This window comes from Camellia sinensis, chromosome 1, assembly GCF_055761805.1.
Source record: "Camellia sinensis isolate YWXY chromosome 1, ASM5576180v1, whole genome shotgun sequence".
Lineage (NCBI taxonomy): Eukaryota > Viridiplantae > Streptophyta > Magnoliopsida > Ericales > Theaceae > Camellia > Camellia sinensis.
In genome coordinates, this window is record NC_138961.1 from 252,953,212 (window position 1) to 252,980,931 (window position 27,720).

At 37.7% G+C, this 27,720-nt stretch overlaps 2 long non-coding RNA genes across 2 annotated transcripts in view; one reads left to right on the top strand and one right to left on the bottom strand.

Annotated features, from left to right (window-relative positions):
* Positions 1-11,323, bottom strand: part of LOC114315857 (uncharacterized) — a 38,958-nt gene extending 27,635 nt beyond the window's left edge. The window contains exon 1 of the long non-coding RNA XR_014327391.1: positions 10,019-11,323. This is a non-coding gene — a long non-coding RNA (uncharacterized LOC114315857). The remainder of the gene's footprint in view (positions 1-10,018) is intronic.
* Positions 1-26,789, top strand: part of LOC145789451 (uncharacterized) — a 207,988-nt gene extending 181,199 nt beyond the window's left edge. Inside the window, exon 2 of the long non-coding RNA XR_014327390.1 lies at positions 21,654-26,789. This is a non-coding gene — a long non-coding RNA (uncharacterized LOC145789451). The remainder of the gene's footprint in view (positions 1-21,653) is intronic.
* The last annotated feature ends 931 nt before the right edge of the window (positions 26,790-27,720 follow it).

Here is a 27,720-nt window from a genome sequence, read left to right on the forward strand (position 1 = left end):
AAATATAATAATTATACTATAAAAAAAAATTAAATTTTTAAAAAAACATATCATTACGGAGATTTAAAAAAACAGTCAACTTGTTAAAAGTCCTTTACTCGGAATGAGCGGACAAAATCTGTGAGCAGTCATTGTTTTTGATATTCCGCTGGCATTATTATTAGGGTCATTGTTTTTGATATTCCGCTGGCATTATTATTAGGGGACTCCTAAAGTAAATTTATTGTTTAATACGTCTTACGATAATTAATGATATTTTTTATTAAATACTATTAAAAAAATATCACTAATTATTAATTTTTAACGATAATATAAAAATTATTAAAAAAATGTTACTAATTATAAGTTTTAGCGACAGTTTAAAAAAATCGTCATAAAAAAGTGTCATTAATTCACAACTTTTAGTGACAATTTGAAAAATTCGTCACAGAAAACGTAACTAATTATAAGTTTTAGCAACAATTTATAAAAATCATGACAATAAAAAGTCACTAATTGTCAATTTTTAACAACATATGTAAAAAATTGTCACAAAAAAATTATTTTTAGCAACGATTTTGTCAAGATTTATTTTCAATAGGATTTTATGAGAATTAAGTCTAACTATTAAGACATATTAGTAGTTTACTCATATTATTATTGTTTTATTTTTTAAAAGGGTGAATTATATTAACAGTCTCTATAATTTGAGATTTGTGTCACTTTAGTTCTTAAATTTTCAATTATAATATATTTGATCTTAAATTTTGAATCTTGCTCCAAATAAGGACTATTGAAGATACCACTGATTAATTTCAAGAGTAAAATTATCAATTTAATAAAATATAAATTAAATTGACAAAAACAAATGTTAATAAAGTATTTTTAAATTTTTAAAAATTATTTCTGCCCACTAAAGATAAAATTATATAAAATTAATAAATTTTTTAGACATTTATTTATTTATTTTTTTACTAAATTAATTTTTATTATGTGTTTGGATAATGATCCTGTAATGAGTTGTTGTTAGGATTTTAATGTGTAATCAATATATTTAATATATGAATTGTTTTTAGTTTTGGATTTTTTTGATTTAATGGATTGGTTTAATAATGATATCAAAGTTGTCGCGATATTTGACTTTTAATAAAATCTAAACTAATTAAGTTAATTACCTAAAAATCCTATTTATAAATGTTATGGTAGCTTAGGTTCTATTTAAGATTTTTTTAACTAATAAGTCTTATCTACTAAAACTGATAATATTATAAAATTTTCCCAATTTATAAAACTAAGAACATTATTAATTTTGCATAGTAATATTCCAGATAATTGTTTCACCAACAAATAAAAAAAACAAAGCATGAGATTAAATGTTTTTTCCCTTCTACTTATTATTTTGATTCAACTATCCAATAAAACTGAGAATATTATTAATTTTTTCCAGTTTTAAAACTGAGATCACTGTTAGTTTTTTTCATTTCAAACTTTTTTTCTTCAGTTTTACACATCAATGTTCCATCATCATACTCCTTTAAAATTTCCAGTTTTGCAAAAAAAAATAATTCAATTTTTTCAATTTTTTCAAACAAAATATTTATTCAGTGGGTTTGGTTTCAGTTTTCTGAATTCAGTTTTTTTTGAAAATTGAGTTTTTTTGTTTTTAGTTTTTTTTTTTGTTTTTACTAAATATTTTTAAAATTTTCAACATTTCTTTTTTACTTTTTTAGATACACCTTACTTAGATATATCTAAAAAGTAAAATATTTTAAAAAATTAATAAATACACAAAAATATGAAAAATACACTGAATTTTCGTTTTTTTTTTGTTATTTAGTGAATTTTTTAAATATTTTTTTTTCACAAAAATTATACTTTTTAAGTATATTTCTGTTAGTGTGTCTAAAAACTAAAAAAATTGCTTAAAATATTAAAAATTTTAATAAAAACAAAAAAATACGGAAAATAAAAAAGTATAATTTTTTGAAAAGTGTTTTCCAAAAAATGAAAATAAACATGCTTAATTTTTTTTTTTAAACATAATTTTTTTTTTTTAGCTTTTTGAATTTAAAAGTTGTTTTAAAGTTTTGAAAATCAAAATAAATGTCAAATCATCATGTTCCTTTATAGATAATCATAAATGATGAAAAATCATTGTTTGAAGGACAATTTTGACTATTAAAAATTTAATGAGACTTGAAGGTTCAAAAAATCTTAATTAAGACTTAGGCTTCGTTTGGGGAGTACCTATTTTAGCCAAAAAGTCGCTATAAGTTGTCATATCACTCTCTCTATTTTTCTGCACATCTTTTAGTAAAAAGCTAAAAAGTTACTAAAATAGCTTATTCCCAAATGGAGTATGAGTTCATAAACTTGTACGTAAATGTCCCAAACTAATTTAATGAAAATGAAAACAAACATCCATTATATAATTATCATCCAAACACATAATAAAAATTAATTTGATAAAATAAATAAATAAATACATGTCTAAAAGATTTATCAATTTTACATAATTTTACCTTTAGTGGGTAGAAATAATTTTTAAAAATTAAAAAATATTTTTTTAATATTTATTTTTTCAAATTAGTTTATATTTTATCAAATTGACGATTTTGCCCTTAAAATTAAGCAATAGTATTTTCAATTGTCCTTATTTGGAACAAGATTCAAAATTCATGGTCAAATATGTCACAATTGAAAAGTCAAGGACCAAAGTAACACAAGTCCCAAACTATAGAGACCATTAATGTAATTCGCCCTTTTTTAAATTCGACTAAAACGCGATGATAATGGCCCTGTTTGGTGTAATTGTGGGAAAGTAGTTATAGATTATGACTTAACGGATTATGGATTATAGCTTTAAATATAAACTGTTAACCTATTTGGTGTAGCTGTGGGATTATTGATTTAATCAACAGAATAGTTTTTTGTTGAATAAGTTGTAAAATAACTTTTTGTTATGTAATATTTTTTTGTTGCCCTTATAAGATATAAAAATTGTTATTTTTTCATTTTCTTCAGTTTTAATTTGAAAAAAATATTATTTCATTAATGAAAGTTAATATAATTAGTATCAATTAATATAAAAATTGATGCATTTCATTACAACAATTGTTATTTAATTTTTTTATTTCATTTAATAAAAGTTATTTCATTTTTTTTTCATTAATATCATTTAGCGAGTGATGACCTCTAGGTGAACAATAAATAATGCTTTACTCGTTAACACTATAGGTTAAATTAATACACTAAGGCAATGTTTGATTCACAAAATTAATAGTGGAAGTATTAATAATTTCATTAAATTAGTGTGGTATTCACTATCCAATTGGGTTAGTAGGATAAATTATCTTCTTGTTCATTGTTTGATATATATATATACATATATATATATATATATTTTTGATTCAAATGAAAGAGAAACAAACAGAAGTTACATTATCCTCACAATTCAAGAAGTCAGTCCCTTACAAGACTAACTCTAGTCATATCAGCAATGACCAGAGATCTCACTGCTTCAGGTGTGTCTTCTAAGACTACCACATGTTCATCCTGGGTTACTCCCAAATTTGCTAGTTTGTCAGCTACTCTGTTCCCTTCGTGGAAAGAGTGGTTGATGGAGCAGTTGCATCTATTCAAGAGAAACTTGGTGTCTTCAATGAGGGCCTTATAAGGTGAGTGATGGCTTGGTCCATCCTGGAGTTATGTGATAGCTTGGGTAGAATCAATTTCAATTACCACATTTATGGTGCCTTTTTGAAAGAGGATGATGAGGCCCCTGTATATGCCCCATAATTTAGCTTCCAGACTGGAGCAGTGGCCTAGTTTACCATAGTATCGCCACAGCCAAGTTCCAGTTTCATCCCGCAGTAGTCCTCCATACCCAGCTTGGCCTGGGTCACCTTTAGAGCATCTATTTGTGTTAAGTTTGAGTTGACCTGGATATGGAAAAGACCAGTGGATTAGTCTAGGATGATAAGGGTTGGGGTGGAGAGGGAAGTGGAAGGCTTGTTCAATCTCTTGAACATAAGTCTTGATGTTCTCAAGACTGGTTTGAATGGGTACCAAAATGTTTTCAAAAACCAAAGAATTACGCTTCTTCCAAATCTGCCAAAGAGTGACAGTAAATATGAGGGGCCATTTAAAACCACAAAACAACATTTTATTTTTCAAATTTGATGAAACCCATTCAAACACAGGTTGACCACATCTTTGCTCCCACCAGATATGATTGGTGATTTCGATCCAGACAGCTTTGGAAGTGGGACAATCTCTGAGGAGGCGGCTCATATCCTCACTAAGCAGCCCGCATCGAGGGCAAAGATTAGATGATGCCATGTTGCTCATAAGCCTCAGGTGGTTGGCAGGTAATCTACCCTTCAAAATTAGCCAAAGAAAACACTTTAATTTCAGGGGAAACTGCAATTTTCAGATCCATTTCCAATATCTATCACCTCCTTCTTGAGTAGTGATAGCTTTGTAAGCAGAGGCAGTGGTAAAAATACCACTAGTGGACCCATTCTACGAAGGGGCATCTGGGTAGGTCACAAATCTGGGCCTGTAGATCTTTGTGATCTCTTGGAGGTCTTGTTGGTTCACAAGGTTGGCAAGGATATCAGTGTCCCAATTCCTTTCATCATCATGAACATTGATGACCTTGGTTGAGTCATTAGTATGAGTGGGGTTATAATTATTAGCCAATGGTTGTGTTCCACACCACCAGTCATTCCAAAAAGAGATTGTATCACCATTGCCTACGCTCCACTTAACACAGTTTCTGAGGGTATCTCTAGTGTGACCGATACTCTTCCAGTTATAAAATGAAGTCTTTTTCTGGGACCAACAGAAGAAAGAATGGTTTTTCAAATATTTGGATTGAAGGATTTGGCACCAGAGTTTGCTATTATCACTCAGTAAATTCCACCTAAGTTTGGTGAGGAGGGCTGAATTTTGCTCTCTAGATTTTCTAATTCCAAGGCCACCATCCTTTTTACTTTTGCACACACTGTCCCAGTTGACAAGATGTATTTTTCTTTCATACTCAGTATCACCCCATAGGAAATTCCTATTGATTTTTCTATTTCATCACAAACTTTCCTAGGGAGTTCCATAGTTTGCATATTGTAGGAAGGGATAACAGAAGTAATTGACTGAATGAGAGTAATCCTACCTGTAAGGGAGAGGTTTTTAGCTTTCCCACCTGATAATCTAGACTTTAGCTTCTCGAGAACTTCATTGAAAGTATGTTTGCTAATCCTTATGTGAAGGAGGGGAGATCCCAAATACTTACCAAGGTCTTGAGTGTTAAATTGAGATATTATTGATTGATATTGATATTTTCTGTCTATTACAAATGGTTCCTTATATAGATGTAGGTGTAGTGGATGGTGTGTAGTGGATGGTGATAGTGGTGTAGTGGGTTAGGTTTAGTGGAGTAGGTGAGGTGGTAGTGGTGTAGTGGGTTAGGTTTAGTGGAGTAGGTGAGGTGGTAGTGGTGGTAGGTGATGGGAAATTCTAACAGCCCCCCGCAAACTCAAGGAGGATAGAAACTAACCAACTTGAGTTTGGAGAGAGTAACAAAACAAGAAAATACATAAAAATAAAAGAGGATAGGAGACACTGTATGGTGGTGTCATAACGTCGTAGAGGACACTGTATGGGGGTGTCATAACGTTGTAGAGGACACTGTATGGGGGTGTCAAACCGATGTAGAAGACAGTTTATGGGGTCATGTCGGACCGTTGTAGAAGACAGTTTATGGGGTCATGTCGGACCGTTGTAGCAGACAATGTTGTGACAGTTGTTGTGACAGTTTACGGAGTCTTGCTGGACCCTTGTAGAAACTAACCGGAATCAATGTCGGGACAGTTTGCAGAGTCTTGTCGGACCCTTGTAGAAACTAACCGGAATCTATGTCGGGACAGTTTACAGAGTCTTGTCGGACCCTTAAAGTAGCTAACCGGAATCAATGTCGGGACAGTTTACAGAGTCTTGTCGGACCCCTAAAAAGTCGCACCCTCAAAAGGTGTGCCCAATTTTGTCAAAAGGCGTGCCATAAAAAGGCGTGCCGGACATGATGGCGAGGCACGTGGGCGCCTTGGCTTGCGTGCCCGTTTTGTCGTCTAGTGGCAAGAGGCGCGCGATGCGCGGATCGACCCTGGCTATTTAACCAAGGTTGAGGCAGAGGCTGTGCAAACTAGTTTGAAACCTCTGAATTTTGGCAGTCTGAAACACTCTGTAAACCCTGCACTGAAACACTTAGCAACCCAAAACATGGCCTCTTCTTCCCGTCCAGCTACCCAGAACCTGCTCACGCTCTTTCCAGAACTGAACGAGCCCACAAGAGAAATAACTGGTGCGGTGGCCAGTGAACCTCAACCAAACACCTCTGGTTTTGCTCCATTGAACTTTCCGATGCGGTCGGTGGAGCAAAAAATGGCGGTGCAAACTGATATTGAGGCCAATCAGTATACTCTGAAGTCATGTGTGGAAACCATGACGGCGGTCACAAACTTGTCAAACCGGCTGCAGAGTAGAACAAATGAGGTGCAGCATTTAAACGCCCAACTGGCTCTGCTCCAACGCATGTATAAGGATGCGCGAGCAGAGATAAGTGTGCTAAAGGCGGAAAACAAGGAGCTGAAGCGGTAGGCTACCGTGATGTTCCGATTTGGAGGGCCGCCATATGCTGTAGTGGAGGAGCAGGGAATGAACGTGCCCAGTGGAGTGGGAAACACGGAGGCAACACCGTCAAGGACCGCCCAGGACGGAGGTAAAAAGAAGAGACCGGCGGCAGAGTAGGTCGGTGGGTGGCCGTCTGCAGAAAAGAAAACAAAGCCATTGTTTTTTTTTTTTTTTTTTTTTTTGTGTGTGTAAAATTGTGATCGGGGTTGATCCCTGAGATGAATAAAATAGGGTTTGTTGTGCAAAGCTATATGGTATGAATGGAATTGGAAAAAGATGAAAAATAATGTGAAAGAAAAAATAAAGAAAGAAATAATAAAAATATATTTGAAATCAAAAAATAAAAGATGGGGAAAATAAGGAAAGTGGTTTGGAGAAAATAAATAAAAATAATGGAGTTTGAAATCAAACGGAGGAGAGAGGATGATGTTTTTTTTTATTTTTTTATTTTTATTTTTTTTATAATATAATAAAAAGAGATATATATATATATATATCAAATAACGAAAGTGGGGAACAAGGAGTGCGAAGCTTTATAATAAAATAAAAATAAAAAAAAGTTTGGGCGGTGGATGCAAAGTGAGGAGAGAGAGTGGGTGTAAAGTGATGTAAAGAAAAAATAAAGAAATAAAAGAAGAAAAGGAAAAAAGTTTGATGTCGTGTGTTTTAAAACCATATCAAGGCCAATATCAGGAGGGACTGGAGGCATCACAGGTAAATCATTTTGTTTATTTTGTGTGCTTTGTTGTTTTATGCTATTTTATTTTATTTATTTATTTATTTATTTTTATTTTTTTTGTTTGGGGAAGTGAAAACCGTGTGAATGGGTATAATAATAATAATAATAATAATAATAATAATAATAATAGAAGAGAGAGTGGGGGACATGATGATGAGGATAAAAGGAATAAAACAAAAAAGTGGTTGTGATGTGGTTGATGTTTGTGCTCGGTGGACTAGGATAGAGAGAGAGAGACCAAGACCAAGGATTAAAGAGCACATGCAGTACTGTATGAACCATCCAGATGAAATAAGTAAGCTGTCCAAACTGAAGACTCAAATAACAGAGGTCAAAGGGATAATGATGGACAATATTGAGAAGGTTTTGGATCGTGGGGAGAAAATTGAACTCCTGGTGGATAAAACAGAAAACCTCCAGTTCCAGGCTGACAGCTTCCAGAGGCAGGGAAGGCAACTACGACGGAAGATGTGGCTGCAGAATCTCCAAATGAAGCTGATGGTGATGGTGGAGGATGAAGGCAACACAGATCTGAAATCGAAGGCGAGGAATAATCTTTCTTCTTCAGCGACCGATTCAATGGCGGATTGCGTGGCAGAGAGGGAGAGAGAGAGATGGCAAGCAGACCGGACGAGGAATACGATTACTTGTTCAAGGTGGCGTTAATCGGCGATTCATGGGTCGGTGGAGTCTGTGATGAGCTCCACCGAGACAGATAGTGATGAGGAAGGTATGTGTAGAAAATAAGCTGAATAGGTTGAGGTCCGGCGGACGGCCAAGGCGAGATTGCCGCCCGCCGGGGAAGCGAAACTATTAGGTTTTAAACTTGCTCTGATACCATGTTAAAATTGAGATATTATTGATTGATATTGATATTTTCTGTCTATTACAAATGGTTCCTTATATAGATGTTGGTGTAGTGGATGGTGTGTAGTGGATGGTGATAGTGGTGTAGTGGGTTAGGTTTAGTGGAGTAGGTGAGGTGGTAGTGGTGTAGTGGGTTAGGTTTAGTGGAGTAGGTGAGGTGGTAGTGGTGGTAGGTGATGGGAAATTCTAACATTGAGTAAGGGGAATACCATATTGGTTACTTAGGGACCTGGCTTGAGTAGAAGAGAGGTTGGGAGAAACAAAGATTTTGGATTTCAAGTGGTTGATTTTTTGACCAGAGATCTGATAGAAGTCATTAAGGACATCCATAACAGTTTCACAGTTGGAGTGGTCAGCTTTAGCAAAGAGAATAAGATCATCAGCGAAAAACAAATGAGATAAAAGGAGGCTATTCATAGAAGCTTGGATACCATGCCATGATCCCTCACTCACTTTAAGGTTTATCATGTTGGATAACCTTTCCATACAAAGCACAAATATGTAGGGTGATAGAGGATCATCTTGTCTAAGACCTTGCTCGATAGGAATGCCATCTAGAATTTCACCATTCTAGAGAATAGAAGATTTGGTATCAGTAACACAACACATAATCAATTCCACCCATTGTTCATTGAGTTTAAATTCATACAAAGTATCTCTAATGAAATCCCATGAGAGTCTGTCATAAGCCTTTTCCAAATCAATTTTAAAAATCATACCTCCATTCTTGCCTTTTTTGTTTCTCAAAGTGTGAAGGATCTCCTTGGTGATAATAATGTTATCAGTTGTGTTTCTCCCAAGTATGAAGCTACTTTGGTTAGGACAGATGATTTTATCAAGGAGAGGTCTAATTCTACCTACAATAAGCTTAGTAATGATCTTATATGAGACATTGCAAAGTCTAATAAGTCTAAATTGTTTAATGTTCTCAGGATTGTCAACTGTGGGGATCAACACAATTAAGGTCTCATTAATAGTATGGGGGATGTTGGTTTTATGGAAGCAATCAATGACAAAATCACAAACAGACTTACCCACAGTGTGCCAATACTTCTGGTAGAAGATGGCTTGCATACCATCCTTTCTTGGTGCTTTAAAGGCACCAATATTCTTAACAGCTCTCAAGATTTTAGTATTGGAGATGGGTTTGAGGAAATCAACATTATCCTCAGTGGTAAAATAGATGGGAACAATATTTCTCTAATGGTTAAGAATGTGAATGTCAGTTTTCTTGAAAAGGTTAGAGAAATAGCTCAAGATTATGGACTTGATTCCCTCTATCTCTGTGATCCAATTTCCATCTAAATCTTTAAGGGCATTAATTTTTAGTTTCCTCCTCTTATTTATGGCAGAAACATGGAAAAATCTGGTGTTTTTTTTTATCACCAAGGGATGTATATTTAGAATGAGATTTTTGAAACCAAAGCATTTCCTCTTGAAAAAGAGTGACATTATACTGATTGATGAGGTCCTTTTCTAAGGCATGTAAGCTATGGGAGAAATTAGTAGTTTGGGCTCTTTGGATGCCATTAATTCTAGCAAGTAAAAGTCTTTTTCTTTTAAAAATGTTACCAGAAACTTCCTTGTTCCACACTGACACTCTGAGAGTGAATTCAACTATGGACTCAAGGAGGTTGTTGTTCATATCTTGCTAGGAGGAATTAATCACATCTAAGAGACCAAGATGGGACATCCAAGCAGCTTCAAACCTAAAGGGTCGGCGATAGGGGTGCAGAGAATGCATACCTTGGGTGTGGACTATCAATGGAGAATGGTCTGAATATGTTCTGGGGAGTGCTTGGGCAGTTGCTTCAGGGAACATTGTCCTCTTATCTTTATTACACATAGCTCGATCAAGCCCCTCCATGGTATTGGCAAGGCCTTGTCTGTTATTCCTCCATGTCAGTCTGGGGCCTGTGCTACCCAGGTCTAATAAGTTGCAATTGTTCACCTTATCAAGAAATTTATGGGTCCTTCTAGAGTTACGATTTGGAGAGAAACTTCTTCTCTCATTCTGGCTACCATAATCATTGAAGTCCCTGACCACCAGCCAAGGTTTTTCCATGTTTTGTGCAACAGACTCAACATCATTCCACAACAAGTCCCTAAGGGAGGGGTTTTGGGTTAGCATAAACCATTGTTAGGACCTATTCCTCATAGTCTTCTTTATGGACAGTGGTGTGGATGGCTTGGGAACTGAGTGACGAAGCTTTGACGTTAACATGGCTGGTGTCCTAAACAATCTAGATACCACCAGATCTGCCAATGGGATCAACAAACGTTGACGCAGTGAAACCCAACCTGTTAAAGAAGTTTCCTATAGTACTAAAGGCCACCTTCATTTCCATCAAGATCAGGATTTCCGGTTTATGAACTCGAATAATCTCAACAAGGTTACGTTTGAAAGTGTTTTTGTCGGCACCGCGACAGTTCCAGATAAGAAGTTTTAACAAATCCATAGAAGGATAGGTAGGGGGTATATCAGTTGCCAAATCTTTGACGATGCTCCAAATGCGTTAATGGTCGTCCTCCACAGATCTCATGGACACCATCTGGATCGAGTGAGTTGGTTTCACTAGAGTGCTCTCCCGATTTGTCTCTATGTTCAGTTGAATTTGTTCGATCCACCAAGCGAAAGCAATGAGGTGAGTTGCTTTGTTCTCGAGATCTAACAATAGACCCACTAATCTGCTCTGGTTCTGGTGTTCTTGCACTCCTATCATCGATTGCTCTGGTTCGGTGTTCCCTGTTGTCTCTATTGGTGAGAATTCCTGGGTCTGGTGGTTTTGGTTCTTGTCTCCACGGTTTCTCAGTGAAGTGGTTAACTTGGGTTATGGGAGTTGGGTTCTCAGTAGGGGGTCTGTGAGGGTAGATTCAATCATGGTTGAATCTATTGGTTGTGGTGGGTTTGCTGAGGTGTAGATCATGTCAGTTGGCTCATCTAAGGACTTGATTTCACTGATACAGCTAGTGTTACACTTCTGTGCATCATCACGTGCTATTGGTCTTAGCTCAGTGGGTTAGTGTGAGGAGCTAGCTTCTAGAGTCTTCAGATTAGGATGTGATTTACATTTAGGTTCTATATCCATGGGTTTGGGATGAACTGGGCCAATTTTTTCCTTGCCTCTATTGTCAATGGATGGAGTTGGGCCTGATTGGGTGTTGGGCTCTTGGTCTACCGTTGGTGTAGAGCTTAGGTTGGTCCTTCATTTGATATGTTCCTCGTGTTACATATGGTCCAGTTCAAGATATTTAAATTTGTTGGGCTTTGAAGATGGGCCTATGGGATCTGGGGATTTCTTTGTCTGGGTTGGTTTGCGAGTGCATTTGGTGACTAACATCCATGGGCTGAATTCTACCTCATTTTCTCTGGCCAGTTTCAGGTTAACGTTGCTGGGTGTGGTTTTGGTGATGTTGACTACTTCATCAGAAATGGCTAGCTTGGTCGTCGGCGATGGAACATTTAGGGCCTTGAATCGACAAGCTTCTTTACGATGGTCGATTCTTCCATATAGAAAATAGAAAGAATAACGTGATTCATACTCGATATTATAGTATTTACCCTCGAGGATGAATTTAAGTCGCAGTGGTTTGCTGAGATCGATTTCAATGCACACTCTGGCAAATTTCCCCCTGGTAGCCATAGCCATTGTCTAGTTGATTTTGAGAGGTTTTCCTATAGATTTGGTGATTACAAACAAGTCTTTGTCCTGGTAGTATTCAATTAGAAGCTCCAGAAACCAAACACATACTACGGTTGTGGTTTCAAAGGCTTCCGATGGTTTGAAGTTAGGTTCCCACCGTCTAATCGTGAGGTAATGATCCATTATCACCCAGGGCCCTCCAGTGTAAACCTTAGTATAGTCCTTTGGTTCAGAGAACTTGAAAAGAAAATAATTATTCCCCAAATCTATGGCGTTAAATTCACCAAGGAGGCCCCAGAGATTCTTCACCCTAGAGCAGAGCATCTTGTACCAAATACTTTTGCCCAGTAATCTGATGATTAATGTGTTTTTCCACAGTTTTATGATCTTATCCAATAATTTCCTTGGGAGCGAGACTTTGGGGATGCCCATGCGTTCTGAGAGGGTACTCTCGACTGAAGAGTGTTGATCATCATCATCTTCATCGAAGGAGAGAATGCCCACTCTATTGTCAAACAAATAGTCACTGTGTTTAACCGTGTTCAGGGCCTCCTTGAACGATTTGGGAGGGGGGATCATTCTCGAGGGAGGCTCTTGCGAGTTAGGAGTTTCTGTGGGGACTTCAATTTCCATATTCATCACCTGCTTTATTTCTTCTTGAGCCTGGGAGGTAGAGCTTTTAATTTTCTTGGTACTTCTGGTAAGATGGTCTTGCTCTTCAGACGATTTTTCCAGAACAGTTTGGTTTCAGTGATCGGAGATGTTGTTGGTGGAAGTTGACATCCTAATTCTTGAACCAAGAGGTGGGTGTTCATTATTTGATTTGCATTGGATAAGAAAATATCTTAATATAGGATTACAATTATATTTATCTTTTTTTCTAATCTTACCCTCTATCAATATTTCTTCACAATCTTTATCAAAATTTCTTCATAAATGTGGTTTTGAAAAAAAATTATAAATAAATAAATAAAAGAAAAATAAAAATAAAAAATACAAAGGCCATGTTTGGTTTGTTTTTTTATTTTTTTAAATATAAACTATTTTGATAAAATAAATATCAGAAAATATTTTTAAATTTTTAAAAATTATTTTTAGCTTTCTAAAATATGAAATTATATAAAATAATAAGTGTTTTAATTTTTTTTTAAAATTTCTTTCACCAAATTAATTTTCAAAACAATTCTGAAACAAATTTATAAAAACCAAACCTAACATGACCAACACACCCACCCACCCACCCCATACACAAATTTATGATTTCGCTATTGAAAAAGTGATCAAATCTCTTTCTAATACATCACATAAAAGATGCTTGTAAACAGAAGTCAAATGGTAATTAAACACAAGTCTATATTATATTATCATAAAACCACATGTAACAGATTATGGTTTTTTTTTTTTTTGGGTCCACCAATCAACTCAAGTTTAATATTAAATTAAGAAAAATAGTGTTCACAATAGTTTGTAGAACAGTGATGTGTGTAAACTAGAAATATAACATCTTCAATATCTTATACATAACTATTTGCCCAGATCACATGAAATTGAACTTTGATGTTGCGATTCTTATAGTTGTGTGCAATTACATTTAAGAACATTGGCCTTGTGGAACTTTTTTTAAGTTAAAAGCTGATAATCATAAAGCAAAAGTTAAAAGCACCCATATGCCAGCTTTCAAATAATCAGCTTTTTTCAGCCTATGTAAGCTATATCTGCCTAATAACCTATAAGCAGAAGCTCCATCAAACAGTCTGGCACAGACTCCCAAATCAAAATAAGCTATAATCACCCCCAAAAAGCTGTAACAAATAGCCTTATTACTACTTTCTCCTCTAAGAAGACATATTTGGAATAAGATAATCCCACACTTCAGACAAGTGTACAAAGACACATGAAGGTATGCCTATTCACCTGGAGTTGTTCATGACAATCAATATCGCTATCCTTCACCAATCTATTCAAATAGTCTAATTGTGCTTGGAAGGGATATGGTGACCTTTTCATATCCAACCTAGTTGGTACCTCTCAAAGGCAACATGTAGTACAATAACGTACACACCACATACATAGTTAATAGATGACACAACTTCTTGGAGTGCTACAAATGCTTCAAATAGGTCCATCGTATTGTCCGAGCACTTATTATTGTCCATCTACAAATGCTTCAACTAACACATCAGGAAGATCTTTATAACATGCTAATTAGTCCATCAATTCTCACACTTGAGCAAAAATTAAGCAAAACTACCATACCCAACAAAAATTGAGCAAAACCCAAATCCTAAAACATCCCATACTAACAAATAGATTTTAAAAAAAATACAATTGACCTGAAATCAAAACATATAACACACCATACCTAGCCAGAACCTAATTTTCAACCCCTGTTATTCTTTAAGCCCTTGTTCTAATTTTCCCATTTATTTTTAGTTTTAAGCCCACTAAATTCAGCCTCAAATACCTTAATTTCAAATCCATAGCAATCCAAATGGAGCTTAATTTTCTATTTGAATCATGGATTTGGATATTGAATCCCTTTTTTTTTTTTTTTTTTTTTTTTTTCAAATTTCTACCCAAATTAGTGATCCAAACACATCCTAAATGGTAAAATTAAAAAGAAAAGTTAAAAAACAATAAAAGATACATAGTTGTAGTATAGTTATATATAGACAAAAACAAACAAACATGAGCTATGTATCATGGATTTACGATTTACCTCTATTTGAAAATTCCTAATATAATATATTTACATCAGTTTTGAAAATTCCTATTAAATTCTTAAAATCTATCTATCTATATATATATATATATATATTCATACATAAAAACCAAAAACAAATACAAATACAAATACAAATCAAATAAATACATAAATCTATATATAAATTCTGAAAATCAAATCAAACCATCAATCATTGCAAAATCTAGTATATAATATATCAAAACCATCAAAACATTGTTACAAATACATAAATCTATGTATATATATACAAATACATCTCATAAATTCTGACAATGATGATTTATCATAAATTTTGAACCAAACATGTAAAATTAATTATTGAAATAGATAAAAATTTGGAAAAAAATAAATGGCGAAGATGATGCTCTCACCGGTAATGAGAGTTTTTCAGTGTCGATGGTCAATTTTCCGGTGAACGAAGGTTGAAATTGGCACACCGAGATGGAGATCTTCACGGAGATAGAGAGTTTTTCATCGTTGCTTTTCTCTTAGCAAAGCTGTTGTGTATTTGCTATGTAGAAATGACTTTGATTTGGGCTTACATTTTTGCTTATATAGTTAGGGGTAAAAGAGTATTTTTATTTTTATTTCCTAGCTCAGGATATATAATCCCACCTCTACCCCATTACTAATAATCCTATAAATTTGTTGGATTAATTATCCATTGGATTAATAATCTTGAAACAAAATTTCAAAACATGCACAAGATTATTGAGCCCATGGATTAATAATCTCAATCTCATGCTCTATTCATGTCAATCAAACATACCTTAAGAGCATCTCCAATGGTTTGCTATTGGAGTTGCCAAAGCCATTTTATAACTGGTATGGGGCAAAAGTGTTCTCTAATGGTGAGGTTTGGCAGCTCTAACTTTGGCAAATGGCAAAGCTTATGTTAAATTTGGCACAAGCTTTGGTAACTGCTAAAGCTGCCAAATCACCAAAATCAACCGTTTCCTTCATTCCTCCCTCATTTTCTCATCATTCTTCCTAACAAAAACTTCCAAAACATAAACAAAATTCACCAAAAAGTAAAAAAAATTCTGAAGCTAAAAATTTCAGAATTAATAAATCAATCTGAAGCAAAAAAAAAAATAATAATAATAAAAATTGAGTTTTAGGAATTTCAAGCAATATGAATCAATCAATTTCAGGAATTTCAAGCAATCTGAAGCAAAAATAAAAATTGAATTTCAACAACTTTATACTACAAAATACTTGCATTGAGTTTCTGGAAGAGTATAACATCACAATTCTCAGACTGGAGAACTAAAGAACTGATCAATTACCTGATACCCACAACCTCTTTAGATTTGAAAACCCATACCAGAAAGCAAAAACCTCAAAAAATACCAATTTCATGAATTCAGAGAGAGAGAGAGAGAGAGAGAGAGAGAATAGAGAACTCAATTCTTTATCCTCCCAAGAACCCTAGAACACAAATGTGAAACATCAAAAAAATGGGAAAAGAAAAAACAATGAAGAAAGAGGCTCCCTCCTCTCTCACCATTGAAATCTTGGGTGGAAAATAAGGCCTATGACCCCAACAACACAACCTACCAGGCCACAAGAAACTATTTGAGAAGACAGCAGAGAGAGAGAGAAAGAGAGGGAGAGAGGTGGAAAAAAGCAAACCTAAACCATTAATGGAAAAGAGAATGTGAAAGAGGTGAGGTATATGATGATGACATTTGGCCAGTGGACTAATCGAAGAAATCAAAGAATAAGTCCACAAAACTGCTTTGGAAGTTAGCTCTTTGTTGTAGTCCTGGTCGAAGAGAAATATGATGAGAAGAAGGTAAGAGACAGGGGGTTGTGGTGGAGAAGAGGGTTGGAGAAAGAAATTTGGGGTTTGAGGGTTGGAGTTCGATGGTGGGTGTGGTGGTGGTGGTGGTGGTGGTAGTTCTTGTGGTTGTGGTGATAAAGAAGCTGAGAGACATGGAGAGAGAGTATAAGGAGAAGAATGGAGACGGTAAGAGAGAGGGAGAGAAATGAAGACGATGAGAGAGAGGGAGACAAAGGCAACACCTTGTTGCTCTGCAATGGAGAGAGACAAAGAGATAGAGAGAGAGAGAGAGAGAGCCGACTTGAGAGATGGGTTTAGATGATTCCAAAGGGTTTATCTGAATCGTTGAATTATTTAAATAATCCAACGGTGCTCTTTTGTCATTGGAATGCACAAATTGAGCAATGACTCTTTTTCTTCCTCTACTTTAGAAAAGTTTGAAACGACTCTTTTTAACGGCTATAAATTAAACGGATAAAAAAAAGGTCATATTTTTATTTCCTATAAATATAAACAACTAATCTCAATTTGAATTCACAACTTTTAATCTATATATATATTTTTATTTTTTTTACATAATCAGTACGGAAGGTTCATAAAAAATAAAGAGAGGAAAACCATTCACTACTCAAGAAGATGTGACAATTTGCAGAGCTTGGTGTCACATTACTGAAGACCCAATTGTTGAGAATTCACAATCTCATGCTCATTTTTGGGTCCATGTAATTTTAAAGTAGTTAATAATTTTTTTTTTTATAAATTTTTTTTAGTTTGTTGTTTTTTTGGTGGGGTGAATTATATATTAAAAAAAAATTCAATTTTTTCAATTTTTTATATTTGTATAGTCGGATACAATGTAAATATTTTTTGTTAAAAAAAAAGTTTAAAAAAGGTCACAAAAGACGAAAAATAAACAATAAAAAAATCACTAAAAAATCTATATCCCAATAACACCTACAAAATTGGAAGAAAAGTTGGTTGAGATTTGCTAAAATAAAATGTGACCATTGGAACATCATTGCTATAATTTGACAATTTACTACTATTTCTTACCAAATTATAATAATAGCAATGCTATTATAACAAATAACATTAAAGCATTGCCATTATAACAAGAGAGATGCTTCGTACACCCAGTGGGGGTCGCACCCCCAGTGACGAGGCGCGCCCTCACTGGTCGAAAATCAAAAAAAAAAAAAAAAAAAACTATTTTTTTCGGACCAACCCCCAGCTGACACCTCACTGGGTGTCACTCCCAGCTGGGGTAAAATGCATTTTCCTTATAACAAATCATTAGAGATGCGCTTGGAAGGTGAGGGCCTCCTTCTCGATTGCCTGTGGAATGATAACTTGTTCTTATTCACTTTTGATGATGCTGAGGACTGCCGGTGGGTTCTTCAAGAGGCTCTTTGGTCTATTATGGGTCACCTCCTTATTCTCCAGCCCTTGGAAAGAGGAACTCCGGTGTCGGAAATGGTGTTCACCTGGTGTCCATTCTGGATTCAAGTGCATGGGCTTCCTTTGGAAAAGCTGACTAAGGCTAATGGCGAAATCATTGCGAGGAAATTAGGGCGACTAATCAAAGTTGAGGCTCATTGTGAGGGCCCCTTCCTTTACTAGATTTTTCTCCCGATAAGGGTTGACCTGGACATCTTTAAACCACTACCTCAGGGATTCTATCTTCCTAACAGTGGACAATCTCCGAGCGGCACTCATAATCATTGGGTTTCCCTTAAGATAGAGAAGCTCTTTGATTTCTGTTTTGACTGTGGTAGAATTGGTCATGATCGGAATGTATGTAAGTTTGTCACAAGGGAAGCTGGGAAGAGGTTGGTTATGGACCGGAATTGAGAATTGGTATAGCTAGGAGCACTGGTTTGCCTGTGGAGCACTACAAGAAGCAAGTGGATGAGCTGAAAGAAAGGGTAAAGAAGTCCCTGCATCAACAATTAATTCCAACGGCCTGACCTAGAACCGGTGCCAGCGCGTGAGCCTGAGCTGCGAGGGTAGGGTACACATAGTACCAGTTTGAGCCTTGAGTGGAGTAGTGGTGCACAATCTATGGAACAGTGTACTACCCATGTAGTGCGACGACCTGTGGGGGTCAGGGACCAGGGGAGGGACAATATAGATCACCATACCACTACAACTATGAGCTCGGGTAAAGAAAGTGTGGACTCTTTGGATTCTATGGGTGGCCCTGGCAAGAGTGGGTTGGGCCTGGGGAAGGTGGGCCACAAGGCTATGGGCTCGGTTAAGAACTTGTTGGGGCCATCAATTTCATCTGGGCCCCAATATTTTGTCACAAAACCGTTAGATTGCAGAATGGTTTCAGGCCCCAAACTGACTTCTCTCAGCTGTTCTCCTAGCCCAATTAGTATAGAGGAAATCAGCCCAACCTCAAGTCCAACTCGGCGAGATTTAAAAATCATAGTTGTTGATGAATGTATGTCAACGGTGTTCAATAATTTGTCCATCACAGGCAAGGCTTCGATGGAGGAGGAGCTCCCAGAGAGAAGTCTCAAACTGCTCAAAAGTGCCTTAACAAATATTCCAATCCAAACTCTCGATTTTTCTCTTGTCGTTTCGTAGCCGCCTCTCTTCTGCCAAGCTAAATCATAGAAGGAAAGGAGTGAGGTTTGCTCGAGGTAGAGGTAAGTTGGGGCTGGCAACTCTTGTTGATGTCGAAAGTGGTGGCAGATCTCCAGTTATCGCCAGAGCAATTCCCTACTTTATCTCAAGCACCCTCTCTCCCCTCTGATCTTGAAGATTGCTCTAAAGTACCCAGTTCACTCTCTACTGAAAGTCATGAGTTGGAAGAATGGGCTTTGGTGGCTGGCCCTCAATAGCCACGACCTCCATGTTGATCATCAACTGGAACTATTAGGGGTTGGGGTGAACCTTGACAGTCCAGATCCTCTGAGGGTTGGTCGTAACCCATCGCCCTCAAGTGGTGTTTCTTATGGTGACAAAAAATAAGTCATCGAGTTTGGACAGTATTAGAAGGCGTTTACGGTTCTCCCATTCTTCTTATGTTGACCCAGTGGGTGCTGCGGGAGGTTTGGCTATATAGTGGACTGACGACATTGTTTTGGATATTCGGTTTAAATCTATTTATCTGATCCACGGACTGATTACCTCGCCAAATACCCCTATCAGTTGGGTTGCCAATTTTATTCATGCTCCTTCGCAATGGTCGGTTCGAAGAAGTTTTTGGGTTCAGTTTCGAAGCCCAATGTCTGATAGTCACTATCCAGGACTGTGCGTAGATGACTTTAATGAGATTGGTGCTCGCACAGAAAAAGAAGGGGCTGCAGCTTGTAGAATGACTCAAATCCACTATTTCCTTAAGTTGTTTTCGGATTGTGCTCTCATGGATTTGGAGTTTAATGGTCCCCCTTTTACTTGGTCTAATAATCAACGCGGAAGCCTTGACATTTGGGAGGCTACACCGAGCGGTTGCAACAGCGGACTGGAGAACCTTATATCCGTGTGCCCAGGTTTTTCATGAGATTTAAGTTGGGTCTAACCATTGCCCTCTGATTCTAAACTGCAATCTTCCTCTTAAAAAAGTTTCGCGGTTGTTCAAATTTGAGACCATGTGGTCAACTAGCCCAGATTTTGTGGAAATCATTCGTAAAAATTGGGAATACCAGTTTATGGGATCTCCAATGTTTCGGCTGGCAAGGAAGCTCAGAGCATGTTGGGAAGGGCTGAAATTGTGGAGTAGGGAAAATTTTGGCAATAATAAAATTCAGATTGCTATGCTAAAATCTTAATTAGACACCCTTCAGGCGTAACCTTGTTCTGATGAGAATCTCCAGCTACAAGACCAGCCTAAATCTGACCTTGAGCTTGTGTTATCTAGGGAAGAGATGTTCCTCCATCAGCGTTCTTGTGTGCATTGGCTCAATTTTGGGGGCAGAATTTCGAGTTTTTTCTATGCCTCTTTGATTCAACGTCGTCAAATGAACCAAATTCTTCGATTATAAAATGTAGAAGGGATTTGGCTGAGCTCAGATTCGAAAATCAATCAGCATTTCTTGGACTATTTTTCATTCCTGTTCACTAGCAATGGTAGTAGGGACTGTTCTGCAACTTTGTCTGTAGTGGATCTCGTTATTTCTGCGGAGATGAACCGTGACCTGACTTGTCAAGTCTGTGATGAGGAAATCAAATTGGCAGCCTTTCAATTGGGGACTTTTAAAGCCCCAGGGCCAGACGGTTTCCCTGGTTTTTTCTACCAAAATTCTTGGGACGAAATGGGGGGGAATGTTTGTGCCGCGGTGCGCAGTTTCTTCAATGGTGGTTATCTGCTTAGAGAACTCAATCAAACCAACCTGGTATTGATTCCTAAGGTCAGTAACCCTATTACTTTATTGCAATTTCGACCTATCAGTTTGTGTAACTTCATTCTTAAGATTATTACAAAACTCCTTGCTAATCGTCTCAAAGGAATTTTGAAGCTTTTGAATTCCCCAAACCAGTCCACTTTTGTATCTGGGAGGCTCATCCAGGATAATGTCATAGTGGCCCATGAAGCTTTCCATTCGCTCAAACTCTGTAAGTCAAGGTTAGTTGGTCAAATGGCTATCAAGCTTGATTTTGATAAGGCTTATGACAGAATCGAGTGGGATTTCCTGGACATGGTTTTAAGAAAATTGGGCTTCGACTTGAAGTGGGTTAATTGGGTCATGGAATGTGTCTCTACGGTTAGCTTCTCTATTTTTGCCAATGGAGAGAAAATGGCCTTTTTTGTTCCATCTCGGGGCCTCCGACAAGGCTATCCTTTCTCCCCATACCTCTTCATCATCGTGGCCGATGTTTTGTGCAAGCTTATTTCTCAGAACTTGCAGAATAGAGAGATTTCTGGTTTCAAGATTACAAGGCTTTGCCCTACCCTATCGCACTTGTTCTTCGTCGATGATATGTTGCTATTCTTGAAAGCTGAAGACACGGAATGCCGAAAAATCTTGGATCTCTTGAAGGTGTATTGCGAGGCTTCGGGTTAGATGGAAAACTTTATGTAAGAATTTATGTATTATTGATTGATGTTTATTGATCTATATTACAATGATTCATGATTCCTATATATAGAAGAGGGTGAGTGTGTAGTAGGTAAGGAGTAGGTGAAGTGGAGGTGGTAGTGGTGTAGTGGGTTAGGTTTAGTGGAGTAGGTGAGGTGGTAGTGGTGTAGTGGATTAGGTTTAGTGGAGTAGGTTTAAGTGGGTGAAGTAGGTGGAGAGTAGGTGGATTTTAACAGCCCCCCGCAAACTCAAGGGGGATAGGAACTAACCAACTTGAGTTTGGAGAGAGTAACAAAACAAGAAAATACATAAAAATAAAAGAGGATAAGAGACACTGTATGGTCGTGTCAGACCATTGGTGAAGACACTGGATGGTGGTGTCATAACGTTGTAGAGGACACTGTATGGGGGTGTCATAACCATGTAGAGGACACTGTATGGTGGTGTCATAACGGTGTAGAGGACACTGGATGGCGGTGTCAGACCGATGTAGAAGACAGTTTATGGGGTCATGTCGGACCGTTGTAGCAGACAATGTTGTGACAGTTTACGGAGTCTTGCTGGACCCTTGTAGAAACTAACCGGAATCAATGTCGGGACAGTTTACAGAGTCTTGTCGGACCTATGAAGGAGCTAACCGGAATCAATGTCGGGACAGTTTACTGAGTCTTGTCAGACCCATGAAGGAGCTAACCGGAATCAATGTCGGGACAGTTTATAGAGTCTTGTCGGACCCTTGAAGGAGCTAACCGGAATCAATGTCGGGACAGTTTACAGAGTCTTGTCGGACCCTTGAAGGAGCTAACCGGAATCAATGTCGGGACAGTTTACAGAGTCTTGTCGGACCCTTGAAGTCGCAACCTCAAAAGGTGTGCCAAATCTTTCAAAAGGCGTGCCATCAAAAGGCGTGCCCAATCCATAAAAAGACGTGCCATCAAAATGCGTGCCCAATCCATAAAAAGACGTGCCATCAAAAGTTGCGCCCTCAAAAGGCGCGCCCACTTCATCAAAAGTCGTGCCCGACAGAAAGCGTCGAGCCATCAAAAGGTGAGCCGGAGACGCGGCGAGGCACGTGAGCGACAGAGTGGCGTGTCGGCCGCGTCGTCAGTATCGATATAAACCAATGCGGAGGCTGTGCTTGAGGCAGAAACGAAGACAAAAAAACCTGGGAAAAAACTTCTGAAAAACTCTTCATTTTCTGAGAGAGATATTCGTTTTTCTGAGAGATTGCCTCTAAGAGCTGCAAATCTTGAAACACTCCCCTTCCGAACGTTATCAGTCTGAAATTGCTATTTCGCTGAAACATTCAGCAACCCAAAAAACATAGCCTCTTCTTCCCGTTCAGCTACCCAGAATATGGCCTCTTCATCCCGTGGTCTACTCACTCTCTTTCCCGACCTCAACGAGTCAACAAGAGAGATAACTGGTGCGGAGGCCCGTGAACCTCAACCAAACACCTCTGGTTTTGCTCCGTTGAACTTTCCGATGCGGTCGGTGGAGCAAAGAATGGCAGTGCAGTCGGATGTGGAGGCCAATCAGTATACATTGAAGTCATGTGTGGAAACCATGACTGCGGTTACAAATTTGTCGAACCGGCTGCAGAGTAGGACAAATGAGGTGCAGCAGTTAAACGCCCAACTGGCTCTGCTCCAACGCATGTATAAGGATGCGCGAGCAGAGTTAAGTGTGCTAAAGGCGGAAAATAAGGAGCTGAAGCGGAAGGCCACCGTGATGTTCCGATTTGGAGGTCCACCGTATGCTGTAGTGGAGGAGCAAGGAGGAGGCAACTTGCTTGGTGGTCTAGGAAGCACGGAGGCAACACCGGCAAGGACCACCCAGGACGGAGGCAAGAAGAAAAGACCGGCGGCTGAGTAGAAAAGAAAAATCCCACTGTGGGTGTGGTAGTTTTGTTTTTGTTTGTGTGGGTTTTCTTTTTTTTTTTTTTTTTTTTTTTTTTTTGATGTAAAAGTGTGATCAGGGTTGATCCCCTGATATGAATAAAATGACAAGGTTGTGGAATGTTGTTGGTGTTATTTTGTGGTGTTGTTTTGTTTAATAAGAAAAATAAAATAAAAGAAAATAATGGATAAAGAAAATAGAGAAAAATATTTGTGGATGGAATAAATTAAGAGAAAGGAGAGATATGATTAAAGTGGGTTTGAAAGTGGGAAAAGATGAGAGAGAGGGAGATAGAGTGGGTGCATGATGATGATGTTGGGTCCATGGAGAGAGAGAGAGAGAGGGATGTCCAAGAAGCTTGTGCTTTTGATAGTTACACATTACCCAAGCTGTATGTGAAGATGCATGTTACTGTCTTACACTTCTGCAGGCTTGGTATTCTTTGTGGGGCACTTGCAACACGTGACATTGAAAATTGTATTCGAAAATGATGACATCTCCAACATGAAACGTCTTGGAAGCAGCCCAGGCCTTGTAATCAATATTCCCAATGATGGTTCAACCAGCGGAGTCCCCAACCTTGTACACTGCTGCCATTGAAACCTTCAAGCCAGCAAACATGGCTACCAACAACAGAGCCACAGCTCTACACCCCACACCCAAATCCATGGCTAAGAGAGAGAGAGCAAATCGGGAAAAAAAACAGCAGTGACGAGCAGAAAAGCAGCGCCAGAAACGACGACGACGACGACGAGTAAGAGTACAACCACGGATATGTGAGAGGCAAGGTGAACGGCGATAGAGGCTAGACGATGATGCGGGTGCCGCCGCCGACATAGCGGAGGAGGGGTGTAAGAAAATGTTGAAGAAGTCAAGGTATGTGTAGAAAATAAGCGGAATAGGTTGAGGTTCGGCGGGCGGCCAAGGCGAGGTTGCCGCCCGCCGGTGAAGCGAGAAATACTAAGGTCTTAACCTTGCTCTGATACCATGTAAGAATTCATGTATTATTGATTGATGTTTATTGATCTATATTACAATGATTCATGATTCCTATATATAGAAGAGGGTGAGTGTGTAGTAGGTAAGGAGTAGGTGAAGTGGAGGTGGTAGTGGTGTAGTGGGTTAGGTTTAGTGGAGTAGGTGAGGTGGTAGTGGTGTAGTGGGTTAGGTTTAGTGGAGTAGGTTTAAGTGGGTGAAGTAGGTGGAGAGTAGGTGGATTTTAACACTTTAATAAATCCAGTGTGCAATTTTCGCCAAATGTTGCCCTGGCTGTTTGTGATTCTACCTGTGATCTCTCTGGCTTCAAAATTTTTTCTCCTAATGCGGACTATTTGGGCTTGCCTTCTTTCTAGGGACGATCTAAAACAACAGCTTTTGAGTTCATAATTGAGAAAGTTACCTCCAAGCTCTAAGGATGGAAACAAAAATTATTGTCACAAGCTGGAAGAGAAATTCTGATCAAAGCCGTGGTTCAAGCTATCCCATCCTACGCCATGGCGTGTTTTGCTTTTCCTAAAAAGTTATGTGCAAAACTTAATTCCTACATAAGCAACTTTTGGTAGGGAGGAGACCCAAACAATAAGGGCATTCATTGGATCTCTTGGGGTTAGTTGGCTATGTCAAAGTTTCAAGGAGGGCTTGGATTCCATGATTTTCAAGCGTTTAATTCAGCACTTCTTGCACGTCAGGGATGGTGATTGGTGAAATACCCTCATTCGTTTTGTGCTCGCATATTGAAAGGAATTTATTTTCCCCACAAGGACTTTATGCACGCCACTAAAGGTAGGCGGGCTTCATGGAGATAGGCAAGTCTTCTTCAAGGGTGCCAACTCTCACAACAAGGAATTAGGTGGTAAATTAATAGTGGCTCGAATACGTTGTTTTGGGAGGACTGTTGGGTTCCTGGTCTCTCACATTTCAAAATTTCTTCATTTAAACCCGATTGGACTGAGGTAATTAAAGTTGAGGATGTTATTGATCCTATTCATAAAAGTTGGAATTTGAATTTTTTGCGCACTCAAGTGTCGGAGCCTGAAGTTCAAGCAATCAGCTCTATTCCCATCTCGCTAGCTCCAAACGAAGACTCTCTTATCTGGCATTTTGAATCAATAGGTCATTATACTGTGAAATCTAGGAATCATGTTGCCAAGTCAGGAAATTCCAGGTCTACTGGCCACACTCCATCTTCTTCGTTTCAGGTTCCGAGCTTGTTTTGGAAGCAAATTTAGAGGTTGAAGGTTCCCTCGAAAATTCGTCACTTCTGGTGGAGGGTGTGTTGAAATGTGCTTGCATTGAAGGAGAATTTGTTTAGAAGAAAGTGTGCTTATTCATCAACATGCCAACTTTGTCATGCGGCACCGGAAACGGTGGAACATGTTCTCTTTGGCTGTGAGTGGGTCCGTTCAGTTTGGTTTGGTAGCATTTTAAACTATAGAGTAGATTAGGGTGCAATTCACTCGATACTACAGTGGTCTAGTGATATGATGGACATCCTTAGGAATGATGAGGACCGCAATTCTTTCTTCAGTACGGTGGCGTAGATTGGCTAGTATATTTGGAAGGAACGTAATAATTTTGTTTTCAATCATCTCCCTGTTGAGCCCTCCTTGACTCTACATCGATCTAGAGTGGCTATGGCGGAATATAAAGCGGTGGTCTCCCTTCAAGTTGAGGGTCATCCTCGGCAACCTACACAGATCGCTGCTGCAACGAATAGATGGGGACCTCCTAACCATGGGGTCTACAAAGTAAATTGTGATGTGGCAGTTCTAAAAGGCTCTTCTCGAGCAGCAGTTGCGGCAGTGCTAAGGGATGAGAATGGTCATCTGGTAGACGGCCTCACAAAGAAGTTGTGTATTTCTTTCCCTTTCTAAGGAGAGGCTCAGGCTTGTTGTTCTACCTGTCTTCTTACCCACCAGCTCAATCTGTTGGATGTTCTGGTTGAAGGGGATAACAAAGCCGTGATCCATCTGTGTTACCGAAACGGTTCCTCCATGGGAATGTGGAGCAATTCTTAGTGACATCAAGCTTTTGGTGACCCAGGGCAGGTTCTCCTTTCGGTGGAGGCCCAGGGCTTCGAACAAAGTGGCGCATTGGATTGCACAGGCGTGCCTTCATGATCAGCTCCCCTTAGATTGGGTGTCTAATACACCTATCACGTCAGGATATCACTAGGGAATCAAAGCTTTGCTAATGTATCATTTCTTTTTTCTTTTTCTTTTTTAAAATTTTTTGTTTGTTTATGTCCACCCTTTGAACATTAATTGAAGGATGATTAATTTGTGAAACTATTATGTAGTGAGCAACTAATGAACGATGGTTACTTGGACCTCCTTCAATGATTACATCAAATGCGACAAGTCGAAAATTGATGGCAGAAATTGAATTAGATTTTGGATCAATAAAGAACGAAAAATGATTAGGTGGAGTCGAAATTAGACACTACAAGTTATTCAATTTTAATTTTTTTTTTTATAAATATAAATAATAATAAAAACTTTAAACATGACTCATCAACGAGATACTCTTTTCTCTTTACTGGAGAATACAAATTGTCAAATGGGAGAGAGAGTGAACATTATGTAGATGAGCCCAGTGACGTTTAGGAGCTAAGGTCCACTAGGCCACACCAGGCTGATATCATACAATTGGCCCAGATTGAACTCATAGCCCAATCTTGAGAAGGCCATAGTCATATGGACGTTTCCATCCACTGAATACGGCCCTAAAAATATAATATAAGAGAGAAATTACAAATTAGTGGTACCTTCTCAAAATAATTATAGATTTTTATCACTAAAGTTTGTAAAATTTACCATTAATCTGAATTTTTTATTTTTTTATTTTGACTGCACTGAATTAAATCAATATTTCTATTCTTTTTTTTGGCTAATTTGGTAAGAGTGATATGATAGATGTTACTCTAAATTAGACGGGTATTAAACTCATCTTCATAGGAACTAAATTCACAATATCACATCACATGTGGTGTGTTACACAATCATTAGGCCAAAAACTCTTATTCTTTCAATTCTTGATTAAAAATACAATAATGTTATACTTATCATTTTTATACTATAGTTGGTATATAATTTCATGAGGCACAATCATAACTGTTAATAAAATTTACAAATTTGTGCAAGTTTTTTTTTTTTTTTTTTTTTTTTTTTTTTGCTGCTAATAGGTTAATTACATTTTTATCACATAAATATATAAGTTAAGAGATGCGACATATGTGACAATAATGTTGGCAATAGTACTTGTCCTTCCGTTATCCAACAACTAAGATACTATTTGACATTTCCTATAAAAGTGTATTTTTTTTTTGTTATCTTTCTTAAGTCACA